The sequence below is a fragment of the Eleutherodactylus coqui genome, chromosome 5, assembly GCF_035609145.1.
Source record: "Eleutherodactylus coqui strain aEleCoq1 chromosome 5, aEleCoq1.hap1, whole genome shotgun sequence".
Classification (NCBI taxonomy): domain Eukaryota; kingdom Metazoa; phylum Chordata; class Amphibia; order Anura; family Eleutherodactylidae; genus Eleutherodactylus; species Eleutherodactylus coqui.
This window is the reverse complement of record NC_089841.1, coordinates 187,826,265-187,848,492: the sequence shown is the minus strand read 5'-3', so window position 1 is coordinate 187,848,492 and position 22,228 is coordinate 187,826,265.

Below are 22,228 nucleotides of genomic sequence, written 5' to 3'. Positions count from 1 at the left end.
AGCGGCCTGGTAGCTTCAAAGCCGTCGCGGCTTAAACCGCGGCAGTTCTCCCAGCGGAAATCTCGCGTTTTTTGCTGCGGGATCTCCGACGGGAATCCGCCCTGTGTGAACCCAGCCTAATATTACCAAACTACAGAAAAAAAATTATTATGTCATTTATGCTGCATTATTAATGCAGTAAAAAATGGCAGAATTGAGATATTTTTCTCTGTGCCATCCAAAAATTTGTTTATAAAAGTCAAACAATACATTATATGTACCCCAAAAAATTGTACTGATTAAAGCTCGCCACGCAAAAAAAAGCTCTCATATGTCCATGTCAACAGAAAAGTAAAAAGTTATAGCTTTTGAAAAGTGGAGATGAAACCCCCCACCTTCTCCCCAAATTATTGTGTCCTTAGGGCCAAAATAGGTCTGAACAAGTCCAATTATTCTAGCTTCTTATTATAATAAATACTTCTCATACTATAGAGGGGTAATATTACATTGAAATCACTGTTTTTCATCTTTTTTAAAACCCTAAACTCTTATTACTTTTGCAGCTTAACATTGAGTACAGCTGCCTAGTTTATTTATAACCAGAATATCTTCTTGTTCCATTGTCCCCAGTTCTATATCATTTAGGGCTCAGTCACATGGGCGCCAATCCGCCCATGTTTCTGGACGATAAAACGGCCGCACTGCAGGTGCGGACGAATCTCCGCACTGGCCGGATAAAAGAACATATGGCTGGCAATGGAGCAGGTCATGCGGAGATTCATCCGCACGCGGTGTGGCCGTTTTATCGTCCAGAAACATGAGCGGAGAGGCTCCCATGTGACTGAGCCCTTAAGGTATATGCAGTAATATGATCGCTGCATCAGCTTTATTACACTTATCAACATTAAAATTCATCTTTCTTGTTCTTGCCCATGCTGCCAGCTTATCCAGGTCTTCTTGTAATATTTTACAGTCAACTTGCATTTTGAGTATCCTACAAAGTGTTGTGTAATCAGCAAAAACTGACACTTTACATTCGATCCCATCCATTTGTACCAAACACTGATCCTTATGAGTATGTGCTATACAGTAACATTTGTAGACATATTGAATAAACAGGATAAGGTCAGATATTTGCTTCACAACCAGAGTGTTTCATTTTTTAAAGTCTACATTTCATGTATACAGCATTATAAATGTACTTGAATGACAATCACATAGGCCACGTGTCCTTGAGTGGATTGGATTCTGCATACGGGAGCCTGCAGCGAAATCCAACCCTGCCCGGGGCTGAGGACACTGTGGCTTTTCTGCTTACTTGTCCAGGTCTTCTATTTTCTTCTCTGCGGATGTGTGCACATGCACAATGGAGTTTTTTTTTTAAAACTCCTGCCTTCCTGTGGAGTCCGCAGCCTGCTCGCAATTTAATTGCGGACGGGCCGCGGATCGGACAGCTTCCATTGACCTTAATGGAAGCCATCCGTAAGGGAACCGCACTGAAATGAAAGGTTCACAAACGGATGCTCATGCTTCCCTATGGGCGGCCTGATTTGCGGATCTTTCGCGTGAGTGACCCATGCGGATTTCGCAAATCAGATCTGCCCATGGTCAGTGGGTGTAAGTGATATAATCAGAGGCACTTCTGAATAAAGTCATGATCCATTGACAGATGGAGTTCAAGACAGACATGCCCCTAAATTTGTTGCCAATTAATTCAGCACAAATAAATAGGGTTCTCTATGTAAATTCCTCCATTTCGTTTCAAATCCACTAAGGCAATAATTCCCAACGTGTGCCTCTCCTGTTTCAAATCTGCAGCATCCTTTGACTAATGCCTCTCTCACACTTCTGTAGTAGGGTTCCATGTAATATCACACAAACTGAGAATTTGACTACAAAAGTAAGTTAAGTATTAGGCTTGGTGGACCCTTGCATAAAAAAAAAGTTCTGTGTTACATCCGCAAAAAAAACTGTCATTTTTTTATGCATGTGCAGTTGTGTGGTGCCTCCATATATAATCCATGTGTCTGCTTTTTGTTTTCCATGTGCCATCTGTTTTTCATGTCTGCAAAAAAACCTAAAACAAGCCCAATAATTTTTATCTGCATCTCTCTAAAGAAAACAGGACAACACACGGGCTGAACAGGGATAGCATTTTAGTACTGTCCATTTTTTTCTGTCCCCATTGGCTTGAATGGGTGAGTCTTGTCTGTAAAATAAAACAGAATAGTGTCAGATGAGTTTTTTTCACACAGTGTGTGTCTGTATGAGAAAACTCGCTAGTGTGTTACCATGTTGAGAAAATTGGCAAAGTCCAGTAGTTTGCTAGCCTATTGATCCCACTACATCCTAATAAATCGCCTGCCCAAATTCCATCCTGAGTGCCAGAAACACACACCATGGAACAGTCTTAGGACGGGTGTCCGCCTCCGCCTTTCCACAGCAAATACCATCCACTGCATGCTATGGAAAAGTGAGTCTTCCTGCACACGAGTGAAAACCAATTGCATTGTCCACTTGTGGAGGAAAAAATCGTAGCATGCTCCATTTGAAGTCAATGGAAGCCGTCTGATCTGCAGCCCTTCCACATTTGACATCAAATGCGGGAAAAGCGGGAGAAAAAAAAATCCGTACTGCGCATGTATGACAGGGAGCCATACGGACCATCCGCAGTACAGATGAAGAGAAAAGAAAGCAGGAATGCGTGGAGGCTGCTGCTACAAGGGCCTAATTCCACTGCAGGAATTTTACATTCGGATTCCGGCCCACCCGTTTGGAGGCCGCCATAAGAAGAATTGGAGCCAAAAAAATGCTGGCTCATCTTTCATGCAGAGGAAAGACTAGATAGTAAGATGCATTTCCTAATGCAGAGCAAAAAAAAATCCACAAATAATTGCATGGTTTGCAGCAGACGAAAGGAGAACAGAGAGAAGCCAGTTTCTACTGTGAGACACGTAGTAGGAAGTCTACGCATGCAAGAGCAACGCATCTGATTCCATCTGTAAGCCCGGCCAATCACCCTGCGTACCTCCCTTAACCGTACTGCAGTCACACAAGCGGTCATGCGCATTATATTTTTTCTCTCTGTATTTCCTGTGCAGTCGCTTAGAGATGAGGCCGGTACCCGCAGCCCATATGAAATGTTAATTTTGTATGGGCTGTGGGTCAGACACCTCCATTAACATCAATGGAGAATGTATGCAAGGATTCCACGGCAAAATAGAGCATGCTGAAAATTTTCTTTCGCTTGTGGAATACGCAATTAGTATTATAGAGTATGAAAGAAAAATTGAAAATGCATGCCTTTCAATTTTGCGTTTTATCGCGGATTATCTGTGCGGATGTTAATCGTGAAATCTGCAGTACAAATCCGGTTTTGTAAGTCTATCGAATTAAGAGATTCTGCAAGCCTCTGCTACTGAAAGCTTTGGTGTATCAATATGTGCTGGGGTTAATTCTTTAAGAACAGGGCCATTTTGTGTTTTTTCAGTTAATTTTCTCCACCACACATTTAAAAAATCATAACTTATATTACTAGTCAGTGTGGCTGTTTGAGGGCATTCATGCCCTTACTAGCCTTGTATAGTCTTTTGTCTTCCATCTTATGTTCCTTTGGAGAAGTTAGGAAGTGAATAATAGGGTCATTGATATCGGGACACTGTCTGTGACAAGGGTCGCCGAGGTCGGCTTCCTTTAAGAAGGGGGGAGCTGTAGTACCTCAGAGCTGGGGTCCCGCAGAAATGTTAATACTAACTCATGTGGAGTGTATACAGTATATGTATGAGAATATATGTGCATATGTGTGTAATTATGTATGTACCACTTTAATTGGTCAACTAAAAGGTTAACTTTTGCTGGTCCTACCACCAAACATTGTAAGACTTTGCAAAATGCACTCTAACCTGCTCTATTACCTGTCAATCACTCCTAGCTAGCCTGGGATCTGGTAGTCAGTTTTCTCTTAGCTCAGGATCGGTTAGCAGGGAGAATATAAAAAGGGTAGAGGGGGCGGCGTAAGCCAGTCTAGCCAGATCAGAAGAGTCTGAAGGAGACCGGGAAGGAACAAGGCGAACATCTTTTACCAAAATGTTTAAGGAGAGTCTAGTCCAGGGAAGCCTGAGATAGAGACAGAGGAGTCACAAAGAGAACATCTACCAGAGACAGTTTGATGGGAAGTCAAAACAGCCAAGTGTGTGTACCTAAATCAAGTTTGTACTGGAATGTCAGTAGGAGAGAGAAACAGAATCAAGCAGTGTTGAGTTAGTAACCAAGTCACCGGTTAACCCTTTACAATCCAAGACCACTAACTTAATCCATAGTGAATGATGCACATGGAGTCTGTGATTTCAATGATATCACCGTAAAGAGAATGATGTAACTGCTGTTGGGATAAAGAACTGGCAAAATAAGGTTGGAATTGTTTTGCATCTAAAGTTTGCTTCCTGAACTGCTTCCCACCACCTACAACAACTGTACTGAGTTATCGCACAACACCACAGGAGATGCAGGAATACCACTCCCATTATTGTGTAGTTTTCCCATTTTTATATTTTATTATTTTTGTTCGGACTGGGTCCCTACCATGTATGGACTTGTGTCACGACAAACTAACATCTTACTCTAACCGACTCCACGGGTAGCAGGCTACAACAACTGCCTATATTTTACGTTTTGTTCATTTTAGTTATTATTTCTAGCACTGGTTGTAGCTCGGCCCAGTACCCCAACATTTTTACCATCTGCCAGTAGGAGCAGAAGAGCCTCATGACTACCATCCTGTTTTTACCCCACTGCTTAAACACATCCTGGGTCTGGGTCACTGCACAAGGAGAAACTGTACCCCTCCTGACATCCATCATAGACCTCTTATCCAGTCAACTAAAAACCTACTATATACTGGCAGCTGGCTAAAAAGCAGAAACATCAGTCTGTACATGGTTATATTTACCTTCTGGAGAAGACTGTGGCTTATATTTTCAGTCATGTTATAAGAGGCCCTTTTCTGATATTAGCCCTATCAGCAAAAATTCCTCAGAAATTGCTATCAATAATGATTTGCATCCCTCCCAGTTTCTTCTATTTTTGCATATTTGTCACACTTGAAAGTTTTAAATCATCAAACTACTTATAACCCCTTGATGCGATGCACTAAACATGTGACATATTGTCACAGCTTGAGGTCAGCTCAAAGGATAACCATCTTCCGGGTTACATGGTTAGCAAACAGAACTATAAATCTAACATTTTGCTAACATTAAATCTAAGCAGCTTTGTTATCTTGTCACCGCAAAACAACTTCACATCACAGTGCAAAAATAAATCCTAGACCATCTGGCCTTTTAATAAACACATTCAGTGTCCTTCACTATTCATCTCTAGGCCTACTGTCCAGAACTACAAAACGCATAATATTCATGACAACACTTGTCACTCTCACAGGCAAGCAATGTTGGTCTTCTTTGGACAGGGAGTATTGTGGGGAAAGTTCTCCTAGGTGATGTTCAGATGGTGTGGTTAAAAACTGCCTCACAATACACTTGAAAACCTGTAGGTTGCCATAGATTTTGATGTGGTTGTGATAAAAACCACAACTACATGGAAAACCATGGGAAGGTTGCATGCGATTTTACTACACCAAAATGTATATTCATTTACTTGCTGATATACCCGCTTCGCCCAAGTTAATTTGGTATGTGCTTGCTTACCTGTTGTTCGCACAGAAAATTTAATGAAGTTGTGGTTACTTCAGAGGAACCGAAGAATAAAATATGTATTCATATAGAGGAGCGTTAAGGCTCATTTAGGCACAACGATTATCGCTCAAAATTTCGTTAAAAGCCATATTTTGAGCAATAATCGTTGTGTCTAAATGAGCGGCCATCATGCACTGTTAAGGCACTATTAGTTCACCGTTGACCTTTCATAATTGAAAGCTACCAGGATCATCCTTTGGTTCTTTAAGGACATTTCCAGATGTACAGGAGCCCTGTTCTTTGTTTATAGGGGTTTTCTACAAAGTAAGGCCTTAGTCAGACGGGCGTTTTTAGCCGCGATTTGCGCATGCGCATGCGTCCGGCGATTTTATAAAACCATTGCTTTGCAATGGTATCGGACACATGAGCGCTTTTTATGCGCTCGTTCGATAAATTATAGAACAGAAATCGCAGATCGCACCTATCTGCGATCTGCGATTCCTGTTCTCTTCTCTATATGCGCTCAATGGGGCCGACGGCAGCAGCGCCGAACCCATTGAGAACATATAGAAGACAAATCATTCTTCTCTGCCACAGCTGTAACAGCTGTGGCAGAGAAGAACGATGTTTGCCCATTGAATTCAATGGAGCCGGCAATACAGCCGCTCCATTGAAAGCAATGGGCTGCCGGCGTGCGCGGGGTTAATTGTTGGGAAGGGCTTAAATATATAAGCCCTTCCCTGCAATTCATCCTAAAATGTGTTAAAATAAAAAAAAATTGTATACTCAACTTTCCGCTGCAGCCGGAGTCCAGCCGCGGCCGCTGTCAGTTCTCCTGAACTGCTTCTCGGCACTATTCAGCCGATGGGGCATTAAAATCCCAGCCTGCTGAATGATCTGCCTCTGATTGGTCACAGCCCGGACCAATCAGAGGCCGGTTTCACTCACACACCCATTCATGAATTCATGAATGGGTGAGTGACTGCTGCCTCTCAGCGCTGAGCCAATCAGGGGCAGGTCTGACTCACATCCATTCATGAATTCATGAATGGGTGTGAGTGAGGCATGCCTCTGATTGGCTCAGCGCTGAGCCAATCAGGGGGCAGGTCTGACTCACACCCCCTTCACACCCACTGCAGGACGGCCGCGCGGAGCTCCGGCTGCCGGGAGAAGGTGAGTACATATATATTTTTTATTTTTACACATTTTAGGATGAATTGCAGGGAAGGGCTTATATATTTAAGCCCTTACCGACAATTCATCCCGGGCTCGCCCGCAGCGCATTGCTTTAAATGGAGTCGGCTCTATTGCCGTCTCCATTGAATGCAATGCGCTGGACAGCTCCGGCCCGTTTCTAATGAAACGCGGCTAGGAGCAGATTTTCGGGCGATTTGCGGGCGACTTGCGCGCACCGGTCACGCGATTTGCGGATGCGCATCCGTCATGCGATCCGCAAATTGCGCGAAAAAACGCCCGTCTGACTAAGGCCTAAGTGTCATTCTTCACTTCATCTGTATTCTCCACACCATCTTATGAGCACAGAAGCATGGGGTTCTTTTTCTCTATTTTCTATAGGATTTAATGAATGGTTGTACAAAATTTCAAGTTTCTACAACGCTGGGAGGTTACATAACACAAGGGGCCAATACTTTTGCACTTAGATTTGAATAATAATAAGTTGTGACCCCTTCACTTTTCCTATTTAGGACCTAAAGAATGGTTGTGCCCAATTTCACATTTGTATGGCATCGGGAAATCACATAACATGAGGGGTCACTTACTTTTGCACTTAGCATTGACTAATCGAGTTGTGACCCCTTTACTTTTCCTATTTTGGACCTAAAGAATGGTCATGCCAAATTTCACATTTGTATGACTTTGGGAAGTTAAAGAATTAGTGGCGAGTCAGTCAGTCAGTAGGTGAGTGAGACAATCAGTGAGGGCTTTCGCCTTTATATATATAAATACACACACTGAGCAATCACTACATTAGGAACACCTACTCAAGAATAGATTGCTCCACCTTTTTGGTTGATCTCAGCTTTTAAACGTCAGTGAACAGATTCCATGAGGCTGCAAACATCTTCAATACTTCACTTGACCCACACCCGCCGCAGCAGCTCCATCACTTAATGCACATTTTGCAGAGAAGTGGGAGCAGTTCTCCCAGCCATTTCCACCATATTCTAAATAAATTCAATAAGCTTACAGTCCAGTGAGTTTGAGGACTAGGGCAGTGTGGAGAATTCATTGTCCTGTTGCTCCAACTACTCCCTAATGATCTGAGCTTGATGACATGAAGTGTTGTCCTGCTGAAAGTTGGTTCTGTGGTGGAGGAAGACATCCTGAACACTTACTAATGTACTCTGACACTCAATTGCTTGTCTCTCAACTACAAACATCTAGAGACATCATATGCTGCCATACAGCTCTGCAATTCTCATAAGACTTTCAGCTGATTACAGAGTTTGTTAAATTAATTTTGTCCTTTTCATAATTTCCTGTATGCATTCCTTCACCTGCTGATTTCTTAATGTATAAACAAAAGGATTTAGCAAAGGAGACAGAACAGTACTAACAAAATTGACCACCTTATCGGTTTCCACTGAATATTCCTTTGGCGGTCTTATTGAGATGAATATAGCACCTCCAAAAAATATTGACAACATGGTAAAGTGAGAAACACACGTAGAGAAAGTTTTCTGACGTCCTGTATCTGTTGGCATTCTGATAATGGTGGCCACAATTATTATATATGATATTGTAGTAATAATTAAACACCCAATCAATATTAAAACTGATGTAAGAATTGTATTTAATTTTAGTAAGCTAGTGTCCACACATATCAGTTTTAACATAGCTGCACTTTCACAGAAAAAGTGATTTATCACATTGCCACAAAATGGTAGTTTAATTATGAGTATTGTGGGGTATAAAAGACAAGTAAATGGGGTAATCAAGCAGCCAATCATCAAGTAGATGCAAATGCTTTTTATCATAATAGAGGAGTATCTGAGAGGGTAGCAGATGGCCACACAGCGATCAATGGACATAGTAGTCAAAAGCAGATAATCTGCAGTGATTATAAGATAATACAAATATGACTGAGCGAAGCACCCAACTTTAGAAATAGCTGTCTCCTCTGTAATAAATATTACTAATAGTTTGGGAACCACAGATGAGCTTAAAATAGTTTCCACTATAGAAAAGCAGACCAAAAAAAAGTACATAGGTGAGTGAAGCCGATAATCGCTACAAATTAAAACCACAATGAGGATGTTTCCAACCAGAGTAACAATGTAGACCAACAACAGCGCAGTGAACATTATTACATGGAATTGAAAGCTGCCAGGAAACCCCAACAGGACAAAATCTTCCACAGATGTTGCATTTCTTCTATCTTCCATTTAGATCGCACAGTATGACTATCCAGGTGATGTTTCCGGACAGCTGGATGAAAACCTTTTACCATTATAACATTACACAAACAGAATGTACTTTGAGTTTAAAAAGTATTACATATGATTACTACTTACAAATATAATAATGCTTTTCATAAATCTGTCTGTGGTTCAGGGAAATGTTATAGCAAGGCAGATTTGCATCAAATGTCCACCCTACAAGAGCATGGCCTTTCAAAGTACCATTATCTAAAGGCTCATTCACATCAGTGTTTTGCTTTCTGTTTATAATAGATTCATTTTTAAAATTAAACAGACAGCAAAATGGTATCAAAACTATTTTCATTTTTTTAAAGACCCAGTAAGAATATTTGTCAAAAACATGAACTATTTCTATAAGTTTGATTCAGTTTTGTTCTATTTACAGTCATGAGAAAAACAAAGTACACCTTCTTTGAAGTCTGTGGTTTTGTGTGACAGGACATAATAAAAAAAAAACATCTGGTCATTAGAAGGCCTAAACATTAGAGAAGTAGAACCTTAAAGGGGTTCTGACATCCAAAAAAAAAAATTGTACTCACCTTGCCTGGCCTGGCCCGATCGCCAGGCATGTCCCCTCCAGCCGGCATCTTCTTCTGTGCCTTTAAAGCAGAGCAGGAGCGGTCAAAACGACCGCTTCCTGCTCTGGTCCGTCCGTCAGGCACTTCCGAGGTGAACGGACGGGCGCTACGTCACAAGCAGTGCTTGCTGCTGGCGGCCCGTCCGTCCTGCTGAACTCCGGAGTGCTGCGCATGCGCAGTGGAGACGCAGCCCGTCCTGACTCCTGTCAGAGGGCACCTCTCCACTGCGCATGCGCGCGATCCCGGAGCGGCGCGGCTCGGGCAGACAGAAGAGGAGGAACAGCGCCTACCGGGAGATGACCCCCCCCGATGTCAACAACAGAAGAACAGGTAAGTATTATCTTTTTATGCTTTAGCAGCCATTAAACCATGGGTTCCCTGGGTCCATTAGGCACACCAGGGAACAATGGCTGCTAAAGCATAAAAACATTATTTGTGTCAGAACCCCTTTAAGTGAACAGCACCCCATGAATTACACCATGTCATCATTTATTTAGCAAAAGCAGTAGTGTGTGAAAAATAAAAGTGCACCCTGTGAATCAATAGCTTTTATAATCATCTTTAACAACAAAAACTTGAAGTAATGATTTTCTGTATGACTTTATCTGTTTCTTGCCTAATTTTGGTGGAATTTTGGCCCAGTTTTTCAGTTCATTGAGGTTTGTGGGCTTTTATTTATACGCAGCTCTCTTAGGTTATGCTCACACAGGTCATAGCAGATGTGGAATTCACCCCCCTCATTAGAAAAGGTGGATTCTGCAGCGTATTTGGTGCTATGATTGACATGTTGCAGATTTAAATACCAAACTGCATGTCATTATCTATATGGCTTTGGTGCTGATTTTTTCCTCAACATATGGATCAAAATTTGAAAATCGAACCCACTTTGCCTCTACTGTAAATACTGTGGATTTTCCATGTTCACAGGGATAATCCAAGGCAAGCTCGCCCCATGTGGACATAGCTTTAATGTCCTGCTACAGCATTTCAATTGGGTTGAGGTTGGGACCTTGGACCACTTTAACACCATGATTCTTTTATTTTGAACCATTGTGATATAGTTTTGCTGGTGTGCTTCGAATCATCGTCTTGTTACATGACTCAGTTTCAGCCAAACTTTTGGTTAGATGGCTTTAGATTTGATGCTGGAATACTTTGCATTAAGATGCCTACCTCAGGTGCTGTTTGTTTTTTGGACCTTTGGAACCATTATTATGGGTTATTACATTTGCTGCTGGTCAATTAATCAAGGGAATTTGATTAGCCGCACCTAATTATTATTTCTGCACCTAGGTATTATTACCTTCCTAATACCTATGGAAGCAGTAAGCATGTACATAATTTTTCACACACACAGATTTGATGCTGGAATACTTTGCATTAAGATGCCTACCTCAGGTGCTGTTTGTTTTTTGGACCTTTGGAACCATTATTATGGGTTATTACATTTGCTGCTGGTCAATTAATCAAGGGAATTTGATTAGCCGCACCTAATTATTATTTCTGCACCTAGGTATTATTACCTTCCTAATACCTATGGAAGCAGTAAGCATGTACATAATTTTTCACACACTGCTTCTGCATTTTTGCCTAGTTTTTGTTAAATAAATAATGACACAGTGTAATTTATTGTGTACTGTTGTTCATCTGAAGTAGTATTCACTTAATTTTAAAACTTTCAAAAGATCAGATGTTTTGTTAATCATGTGCTCACACATACAACCATAGAATACAATGAGGGTGTACTTGTTTTTTTCATTATTTTACATCTGTTTTTAACAGATCCAATTTGTCTTCCTGTGTCATTCTTCACTTCTGAGCATGTTCATTTAAAAACTGATTGGTTAAATGGACAACAAAAGTAGAAACAAACAGAAATGTTTTCATTCAGTTCTATTGCCTATTGATTGTAATGGATAAACTGTAGTCTGTACTATTTTTGCTAACAAAAAAAACAGCAGATGGAATGGAACTGGTCTGAGCATAACTGAATCTCAGAAGACAGCATAACGGAAAATCATAACACTGATAGGAACAAGGCCTTAGAGTATGGTACATTCCAGATCATGTATAATGCATCATTACACCACTCCATCCATCTATAAATATATATATATATATATATATATATATATATATATATATATATATATACTGTACATATAAATGAATGTATGTCTGTCTGTCTGTCCTTTATGCATTACTACACCTTTCATCCGATCGCCATGAAACTTTGGGAAGTTGTTGAGTACACTTATGCGAAGGTTTCTGGCATAGTACATCTAGCCTACGATAGGTGGCATGCGTGCGAGCATCGTCGTCAGTTATGCCCCAAAACATAGACCAATTGATTTCCATCTCAAGCAAAAAAGAAAAAGGCATTACGAGCTTTAGAAACAGACGAGCAATGGCATGTGTGTTCAACCACAAAATGATGCATCTGCCGAACGTTTCGCAAAACAATGGCTGGTTATTGGGAATGGGAATACGGCAATCGACAGATCTACACAATGTATCACATTGCCCACAAACTTTTGTAACATGGCATCAACCAAAGACGAATTGATTCAAAAGGTTTTCCCAAATAACGCGCGGAACTAAAAAAATCATTAGTGGCTCAGTGCATGTGCTATATTAGCAGCTACAAACAACTATGCCAATGCCATCAATTTTAGCATTCAAAACGGAATACCAGGCAAAGCGACAATGTATAAGTCCATCGATACTGTGATGAATCAAGACAAAGTTGTCAATTACCCAATGGAATTCTTGAATTCACTTGATTTTCCTGGTATGCCACCGCACATTTTAACATTGAAAATTGGCGTGCCTATCATTCTTCTCCGAAATATCAATCCAGCGCGACTTTGCAACGGTACAAGACTTTCGGTGAAAAAGATGATGAACAATGTCATCGAAGCTACAATTTTGAATGGGAAATTCAAGGGGGAAGATGTACTGTTGCCATGTATTCGAACAGTCCTAACAAATATGCCATTTGAATTCAAACATTTACAGTTTCCGGTGTGGCTCGCTTTTGCAATGACCATCAACAAAGCACAAGGAAAATTGCTACAAGTGTGTGGACTAGATTTGGAGAATCCGTGCTTCTCACATGGACAGCTGTATGTGGCCAGCTCACGCGTCGGAAAAGCGTCAGATTTATTCGTGTACGCACCCAGACGCAAGAACAAAAAATATTATGTATCCACAAGCACTTGAATAAATAAATAAATAGAATTAAAACGACACTTTGAAATGTTTTCCATATGAAAAGGAATACATTTCAATAAAAATAACACAATGTAAATTCAATGTTATCATAATGAGTTTCCTTGAATTTCCTTTCTTCCTGATATCGCAGCATGCTAGTATTATGTACTATGTTGTTAGTTAAGTTGAAAAAAAGACACAGCTTCATTAGAGGGGTTTTCAAAGTTATTTTTGTTATACAATTGTGGGTGCCCCATGCCCAAAGCTATATAAAAGAAATATGCTCAGAGTAGTGCTGGACAGGCACTGCGGCATCTGACTGGTGATGTGTGTTTTTTTTATTTTACACACATCTAGTCTCCCCCACTGCCACCAATGTCAGAAAACCTATTTGATGCTGACCTTTCTTGACCATTTAAACACAAATAATTGTTAGCTTAATTATGAGGCTACATTCACACTGGCAAGCATGATATTGGGCCGAGAAACTAGACCCAATATTGTGCAGTGGATATCCGCAATATCTATATTTTCAGGACAATGGACATACATTTCATATGTAGTGGACAGTGGACCTGTTTTTATATATGTTATGCATTCTGTATACCAATGACAGTACTTTTCCATCTTGTCTGCTTAGAACACAAATATTCATAGATATTCTTATAGTCTATATATATCCACTTCCTCATATGCAATGAAACTTTCCGTTCTTTAAACTCCTATAGATATAAACAGAAGCTGACATTTAGCAAGAACCTCTATTTCCCGATTCTTGGTAAATTTTGGGAGAAGTAAAGTCAGACACCGTAACCGCAGTCTGAAACATTACCGCTTTTTAGCAGATGTGCTAGTCGACGCAAATAGCTATGGAAAATTTATACTAATAATAAGTGCAAGTTATAACCTCCAAGCATATCGGACCATCCACATGTGGTGTCCAAGACAAACCACCCATCTCGTCCTGCCCTCTCCGGACTGATACCACATGACGGGCAATAACAGATGACTGGATGAAGGAAGAATCTCAAGATGCTTATCCAATAATCAAACAATACGTTGTATCTATGTAATCTTTGGCCTGCCCAAAAAGGCAGATATGTTAAACTCTTTAAAAGAGTGCCGAATGAGAACAGGTGACACCTGGGTTCTCTGTAGCTGCTGCATCATTTGTCCAGTTTTGCATGATCTTTGCCATATGCGATTCAGGACAGAAGTAAAGCGGCCATATAAAACTTGCCTAGACCACTCTACCCATTTAAGAGATTGCAAATTTGACTACATTCAGCTCCCACCTGTTGGGGAGTATGAACATGTGCTTGTTGTTGGTGTTTTTTTCAGGTTGGAGGCCCACCCTGATACTAAGGTAAATGAACAGGTAACCACACAGAAGCTCATGAATGAGGTAATCTGCAGATACAGGGTACCGGAAGTGAATGAGTTAAACGAAGGTGCACACTTCACAGGTGAAATAATGCAACATCATGTCTGCTCTGGGTACATCCCAGGCCTTTTACACACCCTACCATAAACGGAGTAGTGGGAAGGTAGAAAAGATGAACGGTACCCTAAAATCTAAGATACAGAAGGCAATGGGGAAAACGGACTAAGTGCCTTTTATTAGCCTGTTTCCTCAGTTAGGTACAAACCTAATAGGAGAAGAGAAAAAAATAAGTTCTGAAACATTGTGTATTTAGTCTTTAGGTTTTCGCTAAGATTTTGCTTTATTTTATCTGCAGTGCACTCCGCTCATGCTACACAAGAGTGCCAGCGTTACAGGGACCCCCCTCCCGCTATCTTGCCGCCTCTGGAAAAGGGAAGTGGGAATCACCTTGTAGTTTCCCCTTCCAGACTGATAGATATGACTATGCACTTACTAATGAGACAGGGGTTCAGTCATGTTGATCAGTCATTAGATAGTCCTAATTTTGCACTCTTTGAGGATGAATCGAGGTATCATCAAGAAGGCAGGTTCTACACAAGTTATGCAGTGTTTACCTGAAATAGTAAAAGCCGAACCTCTCCTAACCTAATGCCTCGAGATCCCAGGTGGTAGCTTAGACCTCCACATGTACAGAGATGCCGTAGGGGTACATATGAGGGTACCAGATGAATATAAAGCCAGAGATCAAGTTAAAGCAAGATGGGTCTGGTCCTGTTGTAATTTTACCTACACAAATATCCCCACCAATATTTCAGGAGGGCCGTGCGCACTGTCCCGACTAAGTAACCTTATGTACCAAAGACCCGATTGCCATGAACCCACATTTAGGTATCGGAGGGGCATTCACAACCTGAACGACAGTTGTGAAGGACCGCCCACTCTACTGAGTTTTCAGAACATTCTGCACTAGAGTTCACTCTGATAAAGAAGTTATTAATTAAATTTGTCACCTCTATAGTTATCCTAAATTCTATTTGTTGTTGTGTACAGTGTATTCCACCCCGATGACTACCTGCTCCATTGTGTGCCTACCACAATCTGGGATGTCGAGGAGGGTCAATGGTTGAGGATTAATATGGGGTAGTGTAGGGACAGTTAGTGTAGTTAGTTTAGTGAAACAGACAGTTTCAAGGGGGGTTTGTGGTGGATATCCGCAATATCTATATTTTCGGGACAATGGACATACATTTCATATGTAGTGGACAGTGGACCTGTTTTTATATATGTTATGCATTCTGTATACCAATGACAGTACTTTTCCATCTTGTCTGCTTAGAACACAAATATTCATAGATATTCTTATATATTCTTATAGTCTATATATATCCACTTCCTCATATGCAATGAAACTTTCCGTTCTCTAAACTCCTAGAGATATAAACAGAAGCTGACATTTAGCAAGAACCTCTATTTCCCGATTCTTGGTAAATTTTGTGAGAACTCAAGTCAGACACCGTAACCGCAGTCTGAAACATTACCGCTTTTTAGCAGATGTGCTAGTCGACGCAAATAGCTATGGAAAATTTATACTAATAATAAGTGCAAGTTATAACCTTCAATCATATCGGACCATCCACACGTGGTGTCCAAGACAAACCACCCATCTCGTCCTGCCCTCTCCGGACTGTTACCACGTGACGGGCAATAACAGATGACCAGATGAAGGAAGAATCTCAAGATGCTTATCCAATAATCAAACAATACATTGTATCTATGTAATCTTTGGCCTGCCCAAAAGGGCAGATATGTTAAACTCTTTAAAAGAGGCTTTGCGCCCACAAATAAAGCAGAATTGAGGAAGTTTATACATGCTGAACCTGTGTCAGTGTGAAATTTTCTTGTGCGCACAAACAATTCATAACTAATTTGGAAGGGTGCAAACATTCCTATTGATTACGCTGTGGACCCACACAGGAAATCCACAACAATTGCACTAGTCAATGTGCATTTTTGGGGCATACTAACATTTTTTGCAGGTTTTTTGCGTGTAAAAAAAAATTGTCAAAAATCGCAACCATCTGAAGTATTGGATTTCAATGTATTTATTCAAATTAACAATTGTTTGGTGCTTAAAAAAAAAATCCCCGCCTCCTGAAAGGGCTGTGCAGATTGGCTGAGGGCTCAGCCAAAAGCAGCTACTGCTTAGCTATTGGCTGAGCGCTCAGCCAATGATACATAGCCCTTAGCTATTCATTCATGAGTTTGTCTAAGAGTGCCTCTGGTTGCATTTTTCTTATCTGAGATTTTTGAAATTAAATAAGTATGTAATTGATATATCATTGTAGCAGAAACAGATCTTAAAGAAGATAGCAATTAGATGGGTTTTTCAAAGCAGTGCCTGCTGTCAGTGCTGGGATACACAGGGTTCAGAACAGAAGCTGCGGCTCCTACTCCTAAGTAGTGGCTGGCACTTGTAACTGCAGGCTAGGGTCTCATTGAAATCAATGGAAGTTGTGCCTGCAATTACAAATGCCCGCTGCCACACAGGGGTCAGAGCAGTGGCTTATGCTCCAACCCCTGTGTATCCCAGTGCTGACAGCTGTCACTGTTTGGAAAACTCCTTTAAGGGGCCTTTATGGTGAAAATACATTTTTCAATCCCTATCAACTCACCTGATTGCCTGTTACAGTGTAGAGGTGTCCTGTGTATTACACTCACTTGCATGCACTGCAGACCTCTTTCTGATGCTTATAAGCCACCATCTTGAGAGTGAGATTTTTAATTTTCATTTTTATTTTCAATCCAGTGATGCATTAGCTGAGGCTACACCGTTTTTGCCTGCAGTGAGTACAGTTTGTGATCTCCTCTATTATAACTGTGTGGCAGGATCTGTGCGATCATCAGTAACTGTGATAAGAGTGTCTCTGTACCCTCTCTACACAGTTTCTGTAGCAGGGTTCCATGTAATATCACACAAACTGAGAATTTGACCACAAAATGAATGTATAACTCAAAGCAGATCTGAGAAATTCAGAACTGAGATCACATGACTATCTGAGGAAGAAGAGACCAAGAGTTGCAGACAAGAAGAATAATTAACAAAGGTAACACTAGCTCACTTATATATACTGCAGGATAGCTGCATAACGAATGAATAAAAAAAATCACCAGAGTGGCCCTTTGTACATATTACATACAAGGTGATATTATTCACAGGTTACATTGTACAAAGTGGTATTTGCAAACATGCCTGATCCTAAGCTACAGTATTTAGAATAAAGGTATACAACCATACATACCAAATGAAATATGTTAATTGTAGAACTACAATCATCAATTTGTCTTTATTTAAATACATTGAAGATAACTCTTAAGAGAATATCTTAATGAAGCTCAATTCTCAACAGTTTCCAGACTCCCTGCATTGTCTTTCCCCATAAGGTACTAATTATTAGATTAAATATAGCTGGCAGCTAAAGTGCATGTTTAAGTATTAGGTTAGGTGGACACTTGCATTTAAGTTTGAGTGTCCTTATAAAGACATTTTTGAGTCACTAGTTACAGAGGAACTGGAAAAACTCGCCGGCACAAGAAATTATCGAACCCAGAATCTGTCAAAGGAGGAGAAAAAAGCATTGGTATCATTGGAGAAGGACCCTAGCATTATTATCAAACCATCTGACAAGGGGGAAAATGTGGTGATCCTGGGATGCAATGACTATACAGAGATGTGTCTCAAATTACTGAAGGACACCACTAATTATGTAATCTTACCCTCTGACCCCACATATGCCTTCCCTTCTGACCTAAGATCCCTGGTACAAAAGGCACGGGATGAGAAAATTCTCAGAAAAATGGAATATGAGTACATTTGCCCAGCCCTACCCGAGACTGCGACTTTCTATGCGCTCCCTAAGATCCACAAGGGCTTAACCCCCTTGAAAGGTAGGCCCATTGTGTCAGGGATAGATTCCCTCACACAAGGGGCTAGTGAGTATATTGATATAATTCTAAGACCATTTGTGGAGAGTCTGCCATCCTATATACGGGACACTACTGATCTCCTAAAACGCTTGGAGGGTATCACAATCCCAAATGGCACTCTTCTGGCGAGCCTGGATGTAAAGGCGTTATATACTAATATCTCACACAAAAATTACTCAAGTTCGTTCTAGAACACATCTTTATGTATCACCAGCGCAGGGGGACCGCGATGGGGAGCCCATGTGCCCCGACCTATGCATGTCTTTTCTTAGGCTGGTGGGAGGATAAATATGTATTCCAGGAACACAATCAAAAATGGACTAACCTAATCGAGTTATGGGTTAGGTTCATAGACTATGTGTTCATACTTTGGTCTGGGACTGTTACGGAATTCAGAGAATTTGTGGAATCTCTGAATAAGAACTGTCTTGGGTTATTCCTCACATCCGAAATCCAGTATGATAAGATCACTTTCCTGGATTTGAATATCTCTAAGACCATGATGGGCACCCTGGAAACAACAATTCACCGAAAACCAACAGCGACTAACAGTCTCCTGCATTGGGAAAGCTATCACCCAGGTCCCTTGAAAAAAAGAATTCCAAAGGGACAATACATAAGGGCAAAAAGAAACTGCTCTGATGAGGGGGAATTCAAAATACAGGCAGAGGACATGACAAGAAGATTCAAGGATAGAGGTCACCCTGATGACATACTCACTAAGGCAGTTGAAGAAACCAAAAAGAAAGATAGAAGGGATCTTCTGGGTGTCAAGCAAAAGCCAGAATAAAAAAAAGTAGTGAGACTGATAGGCACATATGATGATCAGTCAGAAAACGTGAATAAAAGTTTACAGAAATATTGGTATATTCTGCTTAAGGACAAGGATTTGGCGGAATGTCTGGGAAACAGGCCCTCTATCACATATTGAAGAGGAAGGAGCCTGAGAGAACACCTTGTTCATAGTCAGAAATACCTAGAGATACTTGGCTGACCTCGAAAAAAATCAAGGGTACATACCCCTGCTCTTATTGTAAGGCCTGGGAGTTTATAAGAAGAGGACCGACCTTTGTGAGAACCGGAAGAACATATGAGATCTGTGATTTTATTATTTGCAAGACATAAGGATTGGTGTACTTGGCAACTTGCCCATGCCCCATGGAATACGTGGGCAAGACAAAACAACAATTCAGAAGAAGGATATTGGCCCATGTGGGAAATATACGGAGGGGTGAGCATACAAGCCTGGCGAATCATATGAGAGACCACCATGACAATGACCTAAGTGTTCTCAAATTTCAAGGCATTGAATTGATTCAATATAATGGGAGGAGAAACATTGATAAAAAACTACTACAGAAGGAATGCCTGTGGATTCACAGGCTGAGAACATGTTCACCGACTGAAATAAAGAAATATGTAAGAGGAGAGCGCCAAGGAAAAAATCAGCAGCAATCAATTGTAGTGGAGTAAAACAATCACTCACCGGGTGCTCAGGTGAGACCAAACCGAAAGCATAAGTCTCACCGGCACCGAAATCCTGGAAGGCGTGTATAAATATAGAGCTGTATCCCTTATCCGTAGAGAGCCGCACAGCAATTTTACGAGCAACACCCAAAAATTATTTTGGGGCTCGTTATATAATTATTAACAGGAACAAAGAAAAACAATGCTTGCGCTCACGGGAAAACAGAAAAAATAATCAATTGATTATATTATAATCAATTTATTTAACATATACAATACATACGATATACTGAGCTACGCGTTTCTGTGACCATTCTGTCACCTTTTTCAAGCTTAAGTAACACAATATAGGACAATCTTTTTATACATAATATAGGACAAGCCATCCTTTTAAATTTATGTATAAAAGATTGTCCTAGCTCAGTATATCGTATGTATTGTATATGTTAAATAAATTGATTATAATATAATCAATTGATTATTTTTTCTGTTTTCCCATGAGCGCAAGCATTGTTTTTCTTTGTTCCTGTTAATGTTCACCGACTGGTTTGAACAAGCAGATATCTTACACCTCCTTCATTTAAATTATCATAAGCTGATTATAATGATTATCATGGAAATATCGCCTTAACAACTAAAGAAAAGTAGTTAATTTTCATCATTTTTACAGTCGTTCCTGATGGCCAATAATCAAAAGCCGTATACCCCCTTTCTTCCTGGCTCCCTGGGTCAAACAATGAAAAGCCAGAGAGACTCTTCATCATGTTTCTTGGTCTCTCTAATCTAATGTCGTCGGCATCAAGAAAATGCCCCCCCCCCCCCCCCCCCCACACACACACACACACACACTGACCAAACACTGAGAAATACACTCTTTTTTTGCTTCTAACGCAACTAACTGAAATTTTTCCTCTAGGGTATTAAACCCTCCAATGGAAAAAAGCCAGAAACAAATCAGGTTGGGAGATGGACCCTAATTATCATGCACCAACCCCCTTATTGCACAGATGCCTGTGGAATCCTTTACAGGGCTCTAGCAGGGAGGAGGGAGCTGTCCAGTGCTGATCCTCTCCCCTATACACTAATGCCCTGCATCACGACAGCATGAAGCTGTCCAGTGCTGAAGTGTCTCACAAGCTGAATATCAGTCTCCTGCTATTGTGAGAAGGCAAGGGGGAATGACTAAATCCCAACCAGAATTTGGGATTGGCTGGGATGAGAGAGGGAAGGAGGAGCTTTACATATATAAGCGCTGTCTGTATCAGACGCGCGGCACTCACTATTGGGATGCCGCCAGACATCACGGCTGCTCCCTTTTACATGTGTTAACTCATCCTGATGAAGAAGTGTATATGCTAGAACACTGCAGAGACGCGTCGATGACGTAGCTTAGTGAGTCAGAACTTATCTTTCCAGATAGCTAGTTTTAGTGTAGTGTTAAACAGCTGCCCGATACCATCTGTCGGGCAGCTGCACCAATGCCAATTTAGTTTCTCCCTTTCCACAGTGGTGCTGTGTGAAAGAAGAGGGATATACACTTAGGCATTTATCATCCCTGAGTGGTTTAGGGAAAATCTGAGCTATAGGAGCAGCAGCCAGCAGAGCTGTGGGCACATGGGCAATATTAGCTGAGAGAGCTTAACAGACATTCACTGCTCTCCTATACTGTTTTTTTGATACTTATAGCAGTAGCCCGAATTGGGCCACTTATATATAATAGTATAAGAACTTACCAGTTGCTAGTTAACTCTTTCCTCTCCTTTCTTGGTCTGATAAATCAATAGACCTAATTGGATTAAAACTGAGGAGGAAAGTAGGTGACTAGCAGTGAGGAACCAGCCTTATTCACCAACATCGCTAGTTTCCTCTTATCTATATATATGGCACTATTTAACCCTTTACTAACTGGACCTTGTGAACTTTAATTGTGCCTTACATCATATACACATAATGGTATTTTACTAGGGATAACATCTATTCTACCCTGAAAATACAAATACCTGATCCTTATAGATGGTCCTTACCTTTATTTAACCCTTTCCTATTTATTTCATACCCTCATGGGAATAATGGTGATTAATCATGGTTATCACACATAAATAATGGAATACATAAGATGAAGACCTAAATATTAAGAACACTGGGCACCTAATAAAGTCCTCCTTAATTTTGAGGAGGGGTTTGTTTGAGCTTATAGGGTGTAGCCCTGTGATATTACAACACTCACAGTATCTTCCTACCTATCTGGAATTTCTGATTTATCGCAGGAGTCCCCAATGAGGGGAGCCCCTGAAATTGGTTATTAATAGAGATGAGCGAGCGCACTCGTCCGAGCTTGATACTCATCCGAGTATTAGGGTGTTCGAGACGCTCGTTACTCGAGACGAGCACCATGTGGCACTCGAGTCAATTACATTTCCTTCCCTGAGAAATTTGCGCCCTTTTCTGGCCAAAAAAGCACAGGGAAGGCATTACAACTTCCTCCTG